An 18,063-nucleotide genomic window follows, 5' to 3' on the forward strand; every position below is an offset into this window, starting at 1 on the left:
TTTATAGGGGTTTGATGTCTATAATAATTTGCTACCACCCTCAACACAGAGGGAAGAAGATATATGTGCTGGTAGGATATTTTCACAAGGTAGGACAAAATATCAGATACAGCTATAAATTTCCACTACGGGTAGGAAGAAATTATAGGTAGGAAGAAATTTCAGAACACCGGTTCACCCAATACGCACGTTGCGTAGAGCCCTGCAAACTCCCAGAGGCCCCGTGGGGGGGAAAAAAAAAAAAAAAAAAAAAAACACACACGTGATGACGTGAACGTCCGTCGCGCTGCTCGCGCACGTCAGATTCCCAGTGCATGTGCATCAGCCTAGCAAGATGAAGCGGAGTTCTCCCTCGGGGAGTGAAAAAAGGAAAAAGAAACTGCATGAAAATGAACAGCAGTCAGGTAACTCTCCTCTCTGGGTGGGAGGGACGGGGCTAGTCGGTGTTTGACCTACAGAACAGGGCGGTGAGTCCTGGGTGAACCCCGGACAGTCTCCGTGTGCGTCTCGCTGGCTTCTACAATTTGTGTTCTATCAATCGTTCTGAGTGTAGTTACACCTGCACTTATACAAAATGGAAAGTAATGGATAAATATTTACTAAGACTGAATTTTGTTTGCTTGGATAGCCCACAGGCAAATATAGATGCAGATGTATTAGTGAATAAATAAAACTCGTGAAATATTATGACAATGGTGCTAAATAGGCTAAATAATAATCTAAGTCGCCTACATTTTAAGTACAGTATCTGAAGGTAAAACAAGTGCAGCCAATGTGATGGAGCTGAATTAATAGTAGCCTTATCTATATTTTACAGGTGCCATGCTTAAGTTTCTAACAAGCAGCACAGAGTCCAGCCAGTCAGCCAGTGGAGGGACAGAACCAGATAGGACAGGCACAGATGAGCCACCTCTCTCAGTGTTGTATTAATCTTCAATTCAGGTTTCTTGGTGAATTTCGCTTTACATAATGGACAGTGACAGCGTTGACTCTTCTCCCAGCACTGTGTAAGGCAGCTCTTACAGAAGTTGTGTCCACATGGAGTGCTGAGTGGATCAGTGAACACATCCAGACAGATCGAACACAGCAGCTGCTCTTCAGTCAGGAGACTGCTGGAGTCACCATAAACTAGGTTTGATAGAAAATAATGTTACACATTGTTTATAAATAGTGTAGAAATACTGGAATTTGTTTCAACCTTGTCTCTATACAGTCCACTGCGTCTGTAGTGTAGGTGTGAAAATCACACACCAGAATTTCTACGTTTTTCTGGACTGATACCAAAAAGGCTTTTCATTCTAAACTCACTAACAATTGAAGTCTAAAGGCACTTGTTGGGGCGTCATTTAATGTTTGTGTAAAAATATTTTTGTGGAATACTTCCATGTATCAGGGTATTTACATGTGTACTGTAGATCTTACATCAGAAATAAAGCCCAGAAGCTCCTGCATTAATAATAATAATGACAGTCGTTATCACCCCAGCGCTGATTATTTTTCCATAAAACTATTTGTGCTTGAGTTCTTTATTCCTCTTATACAGTATCGGTGCAAAACTCCACCAATAAAACACTTTTCTTTCACAAAGTCACACTTTTTTCATTCTGTAGTGACTTTAAATGTGGAACATGTGCAAAAATTCAAACCTTTGTTCATGTCCAGATTCCCAGATTTTTAATGTGGTCTCAGACTTTGTACCTCACTGTATATTCATCTTTTTTTATCATACATTGTTTTACATTATACATGTTTAGCTTTAAAAATGTTGTAAGGTTCCATTAAAGTGCAGCCTGATCACAGCCATTTTATCCTGATTATTTGTGCCGATTCTGATTATCAATTACATTCCACAATCATATACTTTAGTTTGGTTTCATGTATATTCAGTTGTGCCTAAATTACTGGCATGAGATTTAATCACAGCGATCTTTTCTCTTTACTGTGAAAGTGTCACGCTTCCGGGTTCACCCAACACTCAGGACTCCACTTCCCACAATCCCCCTCACACCAGTCACTACCACGTGCTCTCCGTCAGCCAATCCGGAGCCACTTCCTCGGAGCGGCTCCCCCGAGTTCTAATCACCATCACCTGTTCCTTTCGGTCTCCGTTTGTATTGATGCCCCTTTGCTTGTTTTGTTCCTCTCACAGTATCGCCTCTGCATTCCGTCAGACTACTGAGCGCTATTATTCTGAGTGTAGTCCTGTGTCTGACCCTTTCTGCCTTCCGCTTTCCCTCGTTCCGCCCTTGTGTTTATATCGCCTGTGTTTTTCTGATTCCTGGTTCTTGGACTGTTGCCCGTTTCCTGACCACGATTTGTCTCGCGTTACAATCCTCCTCCAGGACAGTTTATTTTCTGACACGTTTAACTATGGATCTAATTACTGAATTATATGTTTATGTAATTAAATATTCAGCTAATAAACTCTAAAACATCCTCCACAGTTACACAATGTCAATATACAGCATCAATAACTGGCTTTCTAAGATGTTCCTGCATTATAACACAAGTGTGATCTGAAAAGTGGCACAGAGTCACCAGAAAAACAATGAAACCATTCACTGAGATCATTTCTATAACCCTTCATTTCAGCCAAAATTTCATAATAGTCCTTCATTAAATGATGTAACTCATCCATCATGCAGTACAAGTCCCTGAGAATTAGTTGTTACTATAGAAACAGTAAATTACTGCTGCATAACTATTTAATAAACAATCATCTATGAGCTGTATAACTTACATGAACCTGGTTCTTCCATTCTGCTCCTTCTTCTGTCTTTTGCTGGTGATGAAGATTCAGCCATTTTCTTCCTCCTGTGTTTTGAACCTTTTCAGTCAGAAATCACATCATTCAGTTCACACATGTAACAGTATGAGGTGTTACTGATTAGTCTGTTTGACTCCACAGGCCTGTCTGCAGTGTTAAACCTCAGCAAGGACACTGGAAGCATTTAGACTGTGATATAAAACACACGTAAACATTCTCATCTTCATTAGATTGTAATAAACACAGGATTTCACTGATCATTCTCACAGCTCTCAGCTCAGGAACTGGATCATTCACAGTTTCTCACTGACTGATATGTTTCTATAAGTGTTTATGCTTCACCCAGTGATCACCTCTGGACTTCTCTCAGACACACACACACACACACACACACACACACAGTATAAAGTATAATTGTATTTCAGTGTTCATGTTGGAATCAGTTTAGTTTTGAGCAGTTAATAAAACACAGCAACCTTTAAACCTGTTTTTCAGCTTTGTTGTCTCGGTTGATCACTGATCATTAAAGACAGTTTTTAAACTAAACTCAATAAAAACACTTATAATCAGCTTGCATTTCAGTGTCAGTGTTTCAGCAGTGTGTTAGAGACTCTGTCTCTGTCTGACATTGTTATCATGTACAGTTTATCCTGATAAATCACACACTGACAAAACCTCTGAACTATAAAACATTCACTGAAGAACATACCTTTATTTTACTCGCCTCTTTTCAGGGAGTGAGAATTGTCTGTGTTTATATTTCAGAGTCGGTGAAAATCCTGCAGTGAATTTCAGAAATTAATGTGAAAATTGAAAATTAAACGAGACTTACCTGTAAGTTGAAGTTCGATGATAATTCTACCAAATCCGCAGTGGTACTGAGGGTTAACATGAGATGCACACGCGTGCCGCCGTGAGTCAGACTTCAAAGGTTGTGGACATAATAGTTAGGAATAAATAGGGTTGGGTGAATTTAGAGAGGGCATGTTAACCCTCAGTACCACTGCGGATTTGGTAGAATTATCATCGAACTTCAACTTACAGGTAAGTCTCGTTTAATTTTCAATTATACCAAATCGCAGTGACGTACTTCCGGTTAACATGAGATTTTAAAGCACAATTATGGACACAACCATCCTTGCAAGAAAACAATTTTTTATTCCAGGACAGCATTTTGGAAAGCACCATTCGTTACAACAGGTTTGTCATAGAACTTGCGGAAAGTTGACTCTGCAGACCAGCCTACATGTTTCAAAATAGTATCTACTGGAACCGTTTGACTAGCTTTACTAGCTAGCGGAACGAGTGCTGTGCGCCTTAAAGTTAGCAGTGTTTATGCCACTTAAGTCAAGAAGTGTTTTAATCCATCGACCTACTGTGCTGGTTCCAACTGGTGAAAAAGGCTTAACATACGAAAGCAACAGTTTTGTGTGTCCAGGCTGACGATGTAACAAAGTTCGCTGAAGATAATGTTCTAGTGTCGTATAAACACACAATTCCTGTTCCTGGTATTTTATTACGTAGAAGGAATAAAACGCATTTCCTGGTCTACTCTGCTTCATGTGCTCAGTTAGTTGGAATAAATAATAATTCTGTGTTTTCTTCATGCATTCAATATCCAAATGAACTAAAGTTTGACATCTCTGTCCTGAGGTAAGGGCAAGAAGGCCCACTAACTTTAACGTAAGTTCTTTTAATGAAAGCTCGTCCAAAGGGTATAATAACTTCATATAATCTAACACAACGTCAACACCCCATGTTTCAGAGTACCTGGGTAAAGGCTTTCGACAATTGAAAACACCCCTGAAATAACGAACAATAAATGGATGATTGGCCACAGTATAATGAGTTCCAGATAAGGGTGTGCCCATTAAATAATTAGATAAAGCTGAACGCGTTGTGTTCATAGTGGAATAGGCGAAGCCCCTCTTGTACAAATCGTGGAGAAACTCGAGCACATCATTCACAGTGGGCTGCATGGAATCCACTTTCCTTTGTAAACAAAACTGGGTCCATTTGTGCAGGTAGACGTTATATTGCTTCTGTGTTCCGTCTCGCCAGGCACATCATAGGAGGACCTCGATAATTTCTGAAGGCATGTTGTGCTTAGAGAACTCCTTCCTGATATTCTGCATACCAGAAGATGCACTCAAAAAAATAAAACATTGGATTTACTTAACTGAGTTATGGCAACCAGTCCAACGAAACTGTTTAGATGTATTGAATAGAGTTATGTATTGAAAAACTTAACATAACTGTATTCAATACATCTAAATTAACACAGTCTCGTGGGACCGGTTGCCATAACTCGGTTAAGTAAATCCAATGTTTTTTGAGTGTGGAGTTTGGGACTCAGTGGATGGGCCTTGCCATGCAGTGGATTTGAGAGGATTCCCTTGGTCACTCGGACAACTCGAGGATGATCGATCAACAGACTTAGTAAATTGGTGAACCATGCTTGCGTTTTCCACATTGGGACAACAATGATCAAGGTGGCTTGCTCTAGAGTGACCTTCTGTAGGCACCTGCCAATTAGACAAAACGGGGGAAAAGCATAGGCATTAGCAAATTCTCCCCAATTTAACGAGAAAGCATCTATATATGTTGAGTGCAGGTCAGGCTTCCATGACACATAGGACTTAACCTTGTGGTTCAGTCTACTTGCAAACAAGTCAATATCAGGAACACCAAAACAGTGCGTAAGCTTCCTGAATATATTAGAACTCAGTTCCCATTCCACCTCAGGGTTCAACTGGCGTGATAAATGATCTGCAGTGGTATTTCGAATTCCAGCTACATGCGCTGCGGACAGCCAGTTCTCACGTTCTACCGCCCATGACCAAATATCTTTTGCAATGGTGTCACAAGCTGGAACCCTACAACCTCCCATGGCATTAATGTAGGTCACTGTCGTGGTATTGTCTGAAGTGATACGGATGTGTTGATTTCGAGTTTGATCAAGAAGAGCTCTTAAGCCCAATTTGACAGCCAATAATTCTAAAACATTGATATGGTAAGAAGCCTCCTCAGGCGACTACAAACCCTGAGTAGAGCAACTGCCCGAAGTAGCACCCCATCCCCTTCCAGAAGCATCTGTGTTAAGGACAACCTCCGGCACCCCATGGTCAATGATTCGAGAACTGTGAGGGATGGAGCATATCCACCAGTTCAACTCTACTCAGCTTCCTTTCGATAAGGACATGCATTCATCAAAACTGCCCAAGGCTCTACATAGGGCAATGTCTTTATCTCGCTCTAAGGATCTATAATGTAGTGGTCCCAACTCAACCCCAGGGAATGTGGAGACAAGAGTTCCAATAAGCGAAGCTACCTCGCGAATGGTGAAAAGTTTGTCCCGTAGAAAATCCTGGCACAAACTCACAATTTTGGATGCTTTTCTCTCTGGAATAGTGACTCTCATATGGGCAGAATCTAAAACGAATCCCAGAAACTCCAAAGACTGACAGGGATGAAAAACAGACTTGGTGGGATGTACAACAAAACCAGGCTTAGTGAATAACTGGGCCACATGCAAGGTGGCTTCTTGACATAGAGCAAGTGTATCTGCAGTATAAAATGAATCATCGATATATCCCAGACACGAGTGTCCAAACTGGGATCGCAAGGTGGCAAATACCGGTTTCAAAATCTTGGTAAATATTCGAGGGCTGCTGGATAAACCCATGGGCAGTGCCGTATATTGGAACAATCTACCCCTCCAGACAAACTTGAGGTACTTCCTAAACTGGGGCTCGATGGGGACTGAATAATGAGCAGGCTCAATAATATATGCTTGTTCAAAAATGTCTCCATTTCATTGTCAATGGCCTCTTGTTGAGCTGGGGAGAATTTATGCTCATAGTTAGTGACATTTTGGATACAGGAGGGATCATAGTCAAATTCAATGGGACAGTTGCTTACACATTGCAAAATGTAAGGATCCATAGTGATCTTTCTCCATTCCTTCAAATAATGGCTTATTTGCCCAGCTATAAAAGGCTGTTGTGACCCGAGTAGTATATTTATCAAGTTATCATAGCTGACCTGTTGTGGAGGAGTTAATTCTGAGTGCTCTTGTTGTAGGATGCGGACTTCGCCGACGTCCTCCTGAGGTCGGCGTATCTTTCCCCTAAAAAAGCCCTGTTGAATCCTCGGCTGCCATAACGACCCCTCGCTGAGCCAAAGCGATCTGAAGATCTTCCCTGGCCATAGGGCTGAAAGCGTGAACCGCGACTCTTCCTAGGGGGTACACGCTTTTTTCCCCAACTTGTTTGCTTTGGTCACTGCATCAATTTCTTTCCCCACGTCATCACCAAACAACTCTGTTGTAATAGGAGTTGAGGCATTGCATAAAGCATTGTATGGACCACTTGCATGTGACGTCACAGCCGATCCAGATTGTAAACAGACGCCATCTTGTCGGTCAAACGCCATATTTCCGCCTTCTACTTCTGGTTCCACTTCTACCTTTTCTTCTGGAAAACCCTACTATATACAATTCTACTACAACGTCAACTCCACTGAAAATCAATAAAACATAAGATGAGTGGAATCCTGTGTCCGAGTCCTTCCCTTTCAAGTGTGGGAAACCCATGATGCTCACATACACTTGACAGTAGGCTGCCACGGGACCCTGACAGGCGTGCAAAATGGATTGCTGCTATCAGGTATACCATATATACAGTAATAGTGATAGACTACTGATACTTGATCTAACTGATAATATAAAATATTCAACCATAATAGTGGATATGGCGGCGCATGATGGGGATGCTGCGGCTACAAGCTCTCCCCACCTGTGCACGTTTATGTTTTTTGTTTGTATTTTTGCGTGTTGTTCGTCTTCAGATTGATTTCTCTATTGCCAGACAGGATAAGCACCAAAGCATGGACTAGTTTGGTTTTCATTTCTCCGGATGCTGTTTTCGAGGCATCAAGGATAGCATAAGCTGCAGTCAAAAACATCCGTTGACATCTCTGCATTCCAGTATCTGCTTTCTTGGTGTTGTCTTTAAGCTGAGTCCACACAGTCCTGTTCATCTTAGGAGCCAGTAAGAGCTCACAATTTTCCGGTCTGGCATATTTGTCAGTAAGCTCGTCGAGTTTTGCTTTGGGTAGTTTGTCATTGATGAGACCATCTATGATCTTCACCAGATCGTCATCGATTGGTGGGCTTGTTTTCTCACTTGTGGCAAACTCCTGGGCGAGGTCCTGGAACTCGCTTGAGGCAGAATTTTTCTCTTTCTGTTGATCTTTATCTTGAGAAAGAAATTTTTCTAAGTCACCAGCAAGATCTGCGTTAGAGATATTCCCGCCAGATTCCTCCTCTTCATCACTCCAGAAGTCTTCATTATAAGCGTAGTTTTCGATGGCAGTCGCAACAAACTGTTCTACACGCTGTTTCAGATCAGTTTTCATCTCAAGTAATAAATATATGTAGTGAATAGGAATTCACAATTCTTATTCCGATTTCGTTTGGAGCATCCATACAGCAGAGTTGTACGCCACTCATTGAATATTCTTCGAAGCAAAGCTAGATTGAAGATTATGAATGTAGTGTTTCCCAAAATTCATACGACTGTGGATCATTTGTAGGGAAACTATCACTTACTTTCCCCCTTTTTTTTCTTAGGGAACTAACACTTACTTCCCTTTTCTATTACCAATTTTAATGACATTGTCGGTAGGGAAACTATCACTTACTTCCCTAAATTTCCTCGTTACACCAACTGAGGTATGAAAGTTCTCGTGAAGTTATACGAGTCCATGTGACTAACATTAATAAAACAACTCCCAAAACATAAAGAAGTCGTAAATTCCTAAAAGAAAAAAAATCATAGAAACTATAAGAAAAGGAATATAATCTATCCATAAATATCAATTACCTGTATAAAACCGAATTTAATCCAAAAAAAAAAAAAAACCCACAGCTCTAGAAGGAAGACCACAAGACAGCTCCGAACTCCACGGCGTCCAGCGTTGTACTGACTCACGGCGGCGCGCGTGTGCATCTCAGGTTAACCGGAAGTACGTCACTGCGATTTGGTAGAATTCGTGTTATCTACATTGTTATTGGTCAAAACATCGATGTCGAGATCATAATAGCCAATCAAAACAGCTTTTACAAAGGCACCCACATTCTTTTTTTAAGTCACTCGTTCATTTTATTCGTTTTTGTTCAGTAAAAACCCAAACATTTGAATTTATTTTATTTCCTCGCGTCGCACATCAATGACGTCAGCACGCGGTATTTTTCCTTTCGCGGTTTGTCCCTTCTCCCTCGCCGTAGTAAGACACCCACATCCGCTTGTTCTGAGGCAGCGTCACAGTGCTGTTAGCCAATCAGAGGTAACGCGTTTACATGTCATGAATATTAATAAGTAAGAGCTGAAATCCTGTCGTTCTCTCCCCACCCGCTCCTCCAGCAAACTAGAACAGCCGGAAACAGGAGAACCGCAGCATATTTTTCACCAAAACCGCCTCACAGGGCATTCATTCATACTAGAGACCACCGCACAGTTAATGAAAAAACGATGCAAGGGGACCTTTTAACAATAACAGCGACTCACTAAGAGTCTTAATATTAAAAAGAGCCTGGCGATTGTAAACAAACAGAGTAGATACATCTTGGCAAAATGCACATAGCGGTCGGGTAACTGCACACACTCTGCTGAGCAGACGAGGGAGATGAGGCTGACGGCTTGCCACCACAGGCGCCATCTTTTTTTGTGTGCTTAACTCTGACAAGACTGAAGTACTTGTATTTGGACCACATGCAGCTAGAAGTAGGTTTTACACATCGATAACATTACCCAGATAGCTTTCTTTCATCTCAGAAATATTGCTAAGATAAAAAATTTAATGTCACTTCACGAAGCAGAAAAACTAGTTCATGCTTTTGTTCCCTCCAGGTTGGATTACTGTAATGCCTTACTGTCTGGATGTTCCAATAAGTGCATAAACAAGCTCCAGTTCAAAATGCAGCAGCAAGAGTCCTTACTAGAACTAGAAAATATGACCCCATCACCCCTGTCTTATCCACACTGCATTGGCTCCCAATCAAATTTCGTATTGATTATAAAATATTACTATTGACCTTTAAAGCACTGAATGGTCTCGTGCCACAGTACCTGAGTGAACTTCTGCTCCTTTATGACCCGCCACGCCGACTTGGATCAAAAGGTGCAGGCTATCTGCTGGTACCTCGTATAGTGAAGGCTACATCAGGGGGCAGAGCCTTTTCTTACAAAGCCCCACAGTTATGGAACAGCCTTCCAAGTAGTGTTCGGGAATCAGACACAGTCTCAGTGTTTAAGTCTAGACTGAAAACATATCTGTTTCGTCAAGCCTTTTGTTAATGGTGTTTGAGGTAAAGGTGTAGATCTGGAGGGTCCTCAGACAGAGTGTTTTGGTAAACTGGGATGTATGGATGCTGTCAGTCCCCACTCGCTTGCTCACTCGAGTTTGTTGCCGGTGTAGTGGCTGCTGCTTTATGTCCCGGGGCTCCCTCATGCCTGTGCTACCTTCTGGCTCTCCCTTTTTAGTTATGCTGTCATAGTTAGTTGCCGGAGTCCCTGCTTGCACTCAGCGCAAAATGTATACTGGTCTGACTTATTCAGGTGGCATTGGGCATACCCAACAACCTGTGTTTTCTCTCCCCCCATCTGTCCCTCTGAGTTACATGTCAATCCTGAGATCAAGATGCTGACCTCTTCTGCTCCTCGGACCTGCCTGATCCATCCTGATGCTCTGTGTCTTGCTGGAGTCTCATCACATCGCTCCTGCGGAGGACAGCCCCATATGGACAGTTGAAAGTCACACTTGGAAGACGCTCTGGACACTTACAGTAATCCTTTTATGGCTGAGGACTACAGTTGACTTGCTAACTTTAGGTCTGCAGTTGTCATGAACAGTTTTGCACTCAAGTTTCCATCAATGAAGATTTACAACATCAACGAAACTGACTTCATGTTAAAACTGTTAATGTTGTCTGTTGTTGCCCAAATGAGGATGGGTTCCCTTTTGAGTCTGGTTCTTCTCGAGGTTTCTTCCTCATGTCGTCTGAGGGAGTTTTTCCTTGCCACCGTCGCCACAGGCTTGCTCATTGGGGATAGATTAGGGATAAAATTCGCTCATGTTTAAAGTCATTCAAATTCTGTAAAGCTGCTTTGCGACAATGTTTATTGTTAAAAGCGCTATACAAATAAACTCGACTTGACCTTCAAAAACTAAAGAGCTTCATTTTAAGGTATTTAATAATATATATCCCTCATGTGAACTCCTGAGACAAAGATTCAACTTTGATCAAAATAATTGCACGTTCTGTGACAATGAAATAGAAAGCATGGATCACTTATTTTTCTTCTGACTGTATAACGATACCTTTTTGGTGTGACATGTATGATTGGTTTGAAGCAAAAATCTCTTTTCTTACACAATTTATCAGAAATGAGGTTACATTTGGAATAATAATGGAGGATCAAGAGACTGAATTTCTCTTAAATATTTTATTTATTCTGGACAAATTTTATATTCATAAATGTAAATATATTAAAACACAAATCTTCTTGATTTTCTTTGAGAGAACTATCATATTACAAATCATTAAAATTCATGAAAAATAAAAGCAGAAATTACTTATTAATGTATTAAACTTGCTAGAAATGACCCCTAGTTGTTTTATTTATTTTTTGTTCAGTTAACATTGTGTGCTCTTTTTCCGCTTGCCATATATTATTGTACATTTCCCTCCTCAATAAAAAAAAAAAAAAATCAGTAAAAAGTGGTGTATTTCATGTGACAGCGCCCCCTAGAGGAGACAACTTACAAGAAGTATAAACTTTTTTTTATTAAATTTTTTTATTATATAAATCCTTTCATTTACAATATACAGTACATCAGACAATATTATCAAACATATGAACAGCACAAACAAACATGAAATGCGGATATACAACGCCAGGGGTTACTGCAAACAAAACACAAACTATAAATGGTGCAAACGTGTAAAAAAAATATACATGTATACACACACGTATAAATTACAAAAATACATGAAATTTGGAGCACATACTTAATGGTTTAATGGCTTTCTTATTGGGAGAGGTTGATATTGTTTTTATGTAGAATTCAATTTCTTTTTTGAATGTACAAAAAGAGGGTCTGATTTTCAACACCTTACATTTATGGATATAAAATTTGGCCAGCAATATAATGAGATTAGCAAGAAAAAAAATTCACTGTCCAATTCTCTCTGATAATCTATAAATCCAAACAATACATTGTGCAAACATAGTACAAAAGGTCTCATGAATATGGTCCAAAATAAAACGACAAATGCCTTGCCATAGATTCCGAGTGTGTTCACAAGTCCAGAATAAGTGGAAGACAGTCTCTGGGTGCACGTTACAGAAAGTACAGGATACATCAATGTCTTTAATGAACCTCACTAAGAATGTTTTGACAGGATAGCAACGATGAATGATTTTAAAAGAAATTTTTTTAACTTTGTTAACCAGTAGGTATCTATTAGGAAGGGTCCATATTTTTCCCCAACATAGGTTCTGAACATGTGTATTCCAGGTGGTAATTACATATGGGATAGAGACACAATCAGCTAAAAATAAGGAGCGAATTTTTTTGTTATTTTTACGAGATGCTGGCAGAAAACATAATTTCCCTATGGGTGTGTCCACTGGATCAGGCAAAGGAGCCACAGTGGAAGGTGGAGTGGTGTAACCCTTGAAGAGCATAATTACACCAGATGGAATGGCGTCAAAGACGACCGCAAAATCTTTAGGGGTCACAGGGATCTTATAATGAGAAAGGAATTCTTGGTAATTAAATAAATTCCCTTCCTTATTGAAAAGCTGATTGATCTGTACAATGCCATTCCTAAACCAACTGTCAAAAAATAGAGATCTCCTTTTGTAACAAACATCCCTGTTGTTCCATATGAAATATCTATTAGGAGAAAAATTGTGCTTTTAAATAAGAGACCAGGCCAAAAGTGTTTGCTTATGAAAGTTTGAGAGAGAGAGACAGGTATACGATCAATATTATAATTACAAAGTAGAAGAAACTTCAGACCACCCAAATTAGAGAATATATGACTTGAGATGATGTTCCAAACAGAGGTAGGTTCTTTTAAATAATGCTTAATCCAATTAACCTTGAATGTGTTGTTTAGTGTACTAAAATCAAGAAAATTTAGGCCACCACTACTATAATTATTCATTAAGACAGACTTTTTAATATAATGAGTTTTATTCTTCCAAACAAAATTATAAAGCAACTGATCGATCTCCTTGATAACTTTTTTATGAACATCTAAGGAAATGGCAGCATAGGTAAGCCTGGATATACCTTCCGCCTTAGAGAGTAGTATTCTACCTTTTAGTGAAAGATCTCTTTGAAGCCACTGATTAAGTTTTTTTTTGGTTCTTTCTAAAATTGGGATAAAGTTCAAGTCACACCTGTCTTTTTGGTTTTTTGTAACAATTATTCCTAGGTATGTGATTCTTTCTTTAATTGGAATATTGCAGATAGCAGGTAACTCACATTTCTTGACTGCCATTAGTTCGCATTTATTTACATTCAAATGAAGACCTGAAGCTTTAGAAAACATTTGAATTATATCGAGAGCAAGAGAAACTTGAGAGGAGTCTTGTAAAAAGAGAGTCGTGTCGTCAGCTAGTTGGCTTATAATAACTTCCCTATCTGTGACCGATATACCTTTCAGATTACTCGCTTTGATATGATTAGCTAATAGTTGAGTGGAAAGCAGAAATAAATAAGGACTGATAGGACATCCCTGACATATCCCACGTTTTAACTCAAATCTAGGAGATGTACCATTTTTTAGTTTAATTGAGCCACTCCCATTGGCGTACAATGTTTTAAGTGTTCTGCAAAAAAAAAATAAAAAATCACCAAAACCAAATTTGTCAAGTGCTTTAAAAATGAATTTGTGTTCAACTGAATCAAAAGCTTTGTAAAAGTCCAAAAAGAGGATGAAACTTTCATTATTAATTAACTCTGGGTAATCTAATATGTCAAGTACAAGTCGAATATTATTGGAAATATGCCTGTTTCTCATAAATCCAGATTGTGTCTCATCTATAATATCATCCAAAACATTTTTTAATCGCTTAGCAAAAATAATAACTAAAACTTTGTAGTTATTGTTGAGGAGACTGATTGGACGCCAATTATCAATAAGTAAAATATCTTTCTTAGGTTTAGGGATGAGGGTTATGAGGCCCTGTGTTAGAGTGGGAGGGAGAGCACCTTTGGCAATACTTTCGCAAAACACTTGTAACAAAAACGGAGCTAATTCCTTGGAGAAGGATTTGTAAAACTCAGATGTAAGACCATCCACTCCAGGAGATTTGTTGTTCTTTAAGCTGCTAATTGAGTCTATTACTTCCTTTAAAGTGATTGGACAATTACAGAACTCTTGGTCCGCAGTACTGATTGGAGTAATACCAGTTAAAGAATCCAGAAATGAGACAGTACTGTCTTCACAATATTGGGAGCCGTATAAATTTTTATAAAAGTTGGAGCAGAAGTTTGCTATCTGGTTTGCATCATCACATATTACATTGTCTATTCTTAGTTGATGAATGGTATTATTTTTGGACTGGGACTTTTCTAACCTGAAGAAATACGCCGAGTTCTGTTCACCTTCCTCCATCCATTGCCTTCTGGACCTTACAAAAGCCCCTTCAGCTTTAGACTAGTAGATCTTGTCTAGTTTGTTTTGATATTCAAATAGTGTTTCTTTTTCTTCAGAGGACAACTTATCAGGGCATATGGAGGATAAGGTAGTTATCTTGGAAATCACCTTTTCTTCCTCATGTCGTTTGTCTTTAGCGAGATTACTGCAACATTTCCTAAAAAATTTCCCAACTTCAAACTTTAGAAGTTCCCATTTACTCCCATATACTCTTTCAGCTTGGGCTTCATTCCAATAGATTCGTATTAGTTCCTTAACCCTGAGTTTTACTGCTTCATGACACAAAATAGAGCTATTAAGTTTCCAGTATGAGTTTTGGTGAAATTTAGTGGAAGAAGGAAGTAAAGAAATGTTAATTTGGATAGCCTTGTGATCAGTCAACGGGGTTGAGAGAATGCTAATATTTAAAAAGAGTCTTTAAGATTGCTTGAAACTAACCAAAAATCTATTCTAGATTGTCTACTCCTTGATTTATTGCACCAGGTAAAAATTCTGTCATGAGGGTGCTTTTCTCTCCAAGCATCTAATAAATCAAACCTTTGCATTAGTGATTTTAAGTTTGCACTGCTACTAGTTTGGTATCTTGGTGGCCACCTATCAATAGTGTCATCCAGAGTAATATTAAAGTCTCCCCCTATAATTAGATGAGCATTAGGAAATCTGGCCAGCCAATAACAAATTTTCTTTTCCACGATAGTAAGCAAAGTGTTGTTATCAGATACTAAGTTATACGCATAAATGTTAATTAAAATAAAGTTGGAGTTGTGAGTGTCCACAACCTGACATACATAGTGACCATTCTTATCACAGTCAGTATGTTATATACCCCCTGTAAAATTATTTTTAAGAGTGCAAACTCCAGCAGAACGTTGTGTAGCATGTGAGAAAAAGGCCTCATTCCCCCACTGAGATTTCCAAAAGTGCACATCATCATTAACAGTATGAGTCTCCTGAAAAAAACAGAAATCAGTTTGCATTGTTTTCCAAATAAAAATAAAGCTTTTCGTTTCAAGTTATCCCTTAAACCCCTGGCATTGAGAGAAACTACAGATAACGACAAACTTGTGTTATAAAGATGAACTTAAACGCGCTAACCGCACAGCTCTTACCCTGAGAACTATGAAGGAATGATACGAGAGCAGCATCATATTATGGTAAAAGGAAATGTAAATACAGCTTAAGTTTAGCCATCAAACTTTTGCAAAATACCCAGCACAAATGTCAAGGGCAACATAAGGTACAAGTGTGGTGGACTGTAGTTGCCATACTCCTTAAATCAACCTGGAAGAGATCTCTCCCGTCTCTCAATGAAGGCACGGCCACCTACAAAGTAGGCGATTTTCCCAGCCTTGCGTGCTTCACTCACAAGCGGCCAGAACTTCATCCTCGATTCCCTATCGGCTTTGCAGAGATCTTCCGCGAAGCGCAGACCGTTCTCTTTGAGGTAGGATGAATTCTTTGCTGCAGCCCACATGGCTGCTCTGTGTACACGGGAGGAGAACTGTATGATGATGCCTCTGGTGGCGTTCGGTTTCTTCACCCCGACGCGGTGCACTGTGTCGATAACATCTGGGAGTCGTTCAGCATCTGATGGCAGCAGCGCCTGGCAAATGCGGATCACCTCTTTCCGTACACCTTTGTCTTCCACCCTCTCGGCCACGCCGTGTAGTTTTAAATTCCAGCGCCTCGAATATCTCTCCATCTCAGTGATGCGCAATTCCAGCATGTTAACATGCTTCTTTTCTTCTTCAAGAGAGAGCTCGAGTTGGGAAACTTCCCTCTTCACCTCACTCATTTGCCTGCAGACAGTCTCCATTTCTCCCCTCAGACCTGTGATTTGAGCAGTGTTATTCTGGACCAAAGTCTTCAGCTCATCTGATCTGGCGTTGATCAACGTTGACAGAGTAGACACAATATCAGTGTTGGCCATTTCAGTTTTACCTCTCTTTACAGGAGGTTTCTCAGGGGTGACAGGCAGAGAAGGAAAGTCCTCTTCACTTATTACGGAAAATTTCGGGGTGTCATCACGGGCAGAATAATCGTGGCAGTTATCAATTAGTGCATTGGAAGCACCTGCGACCGACAGCTCCTCCATTTTCTTCGCGGTGCTTTTTCTCTTCCCACCGAAGTACGACATAACTCGATAAAGTCGCCTTACAAGTTAAATAAGATACCAAAATAACGAAGATAACTCAGTGCTGTGTCACAAAGAAAAGTTGCACGCCGTGCAAAAGCAGTCTTTACATATTAAAATTCAACTTGATAGCTGCACTCGAAAACACGACTGTTTACAGCGCCATCTTGGCCCCGCCTCCGTCAAGAAGTATAAACATAGACGCCGCCTTCTGCGTAGAATCATACGTCATCCTCGCTGCCATATAGACCCCTTTGCAGTAAACGTCATTCGTACGTAAGCGGAAATTGCGCGCGCAGCCTGGACCCAAAAAAGACTCAGAAATGCCTAGTTGTTGTGTTGTCGGGTGTCAGAATCGTAGCAGTGATGGGGTTAAAATGTTCAGAATTCCAGCAGGATCTCACCCATTCCAAAAAAAATCGCCGACGTCTATGATACAAGCCATCAAACGTGTAGACTGGGATGAAAGCACCATCAAAAATGCGCGGGTTTGCAGCGCCCACTTCATCACAGGTAAGATCAGGCTATTTATTAAATCTTTCTTTTTTATTCTTTCTAGTCTTCGTTTATTGATGTAGCAAAATACTTTGGTAACGTTTGTCTGATTAGCTGGGTCATAGTTACACAATGTAATGAATATTGTTAGCATGTTAGCTTAGCTTTGCATGCAGTTGTGTTTGTAGGAGAGCTCTCGCTTGACTCAAGCAGTCCAGATTTTGTGCCATCATTATTTGTGTATGCCGAAAATCACAATTTTAAAGCAAGGATGGAAAGGTAAAATTGTGTGCCCTCACTCTAAATGCCAACTTACACTGACTGCTCTAACCTAGCTCCCGCCCCGTTCAGTTTCATTTCTGCTCTCTGCCTCTCGCTTTTTACGCAGCTCTGATTTCTCTTAGCTGCGCTCTTTACACTATCATTCCTTTCATGCCATTCCCTCCTGCAAATTGCTGTTTAGTGTTGGGATTTGCTGTTGTAGCTAAAGCCACATTGCCATCACATCACTGGCATAATTTGATTAAAACAAAATGAATATGAATGTCCCATTGTTAATCAAGTTGTACATGCCCGCACAATCATATGCGTCTAAAGACTTGTAGGCACGAAGTTTTTCGTGGGTGTACACTGAAGTCTTGTCAGTAAGGTACGAGTATATATCTGGCCATTGTATACCAGGGAACTTACTAACATCGTCCGTCCACTCTTTAATTAAATGCGGATCCGGTAGGCGATGTCCACTTGTTAGAGTTAACTTATTTATGTAGCATTCTCGATCTTGTAACGACAATTGTTTGGCATAATCCGACAGCTCATAATGCCGGTCTATGGGCAGCGCCATTGTTTCTGGGTCCAGGCTGTGCGCGCATCCTGGCAACGGTCGGTTTGTTTACAAACATGCGAAGGGGTCTATTGGATGTGGCAAAG

The sequence above is a fragment of the Neoarius graeffei genome, chromosome 1 (genome assembly GCF_027579695.1).
Source record: "Neoarius graeffei isolate fNeoGra1 chromosome 1, fNeoGra1.pri, whole genome shotgun sequence".
NCBI classification, from domain to species: Eukaryota; Metazoa; Chordata; class Actinopteri; order Siluriformes; family Ariidae; genus Neoarius; species Neoarius graeffei.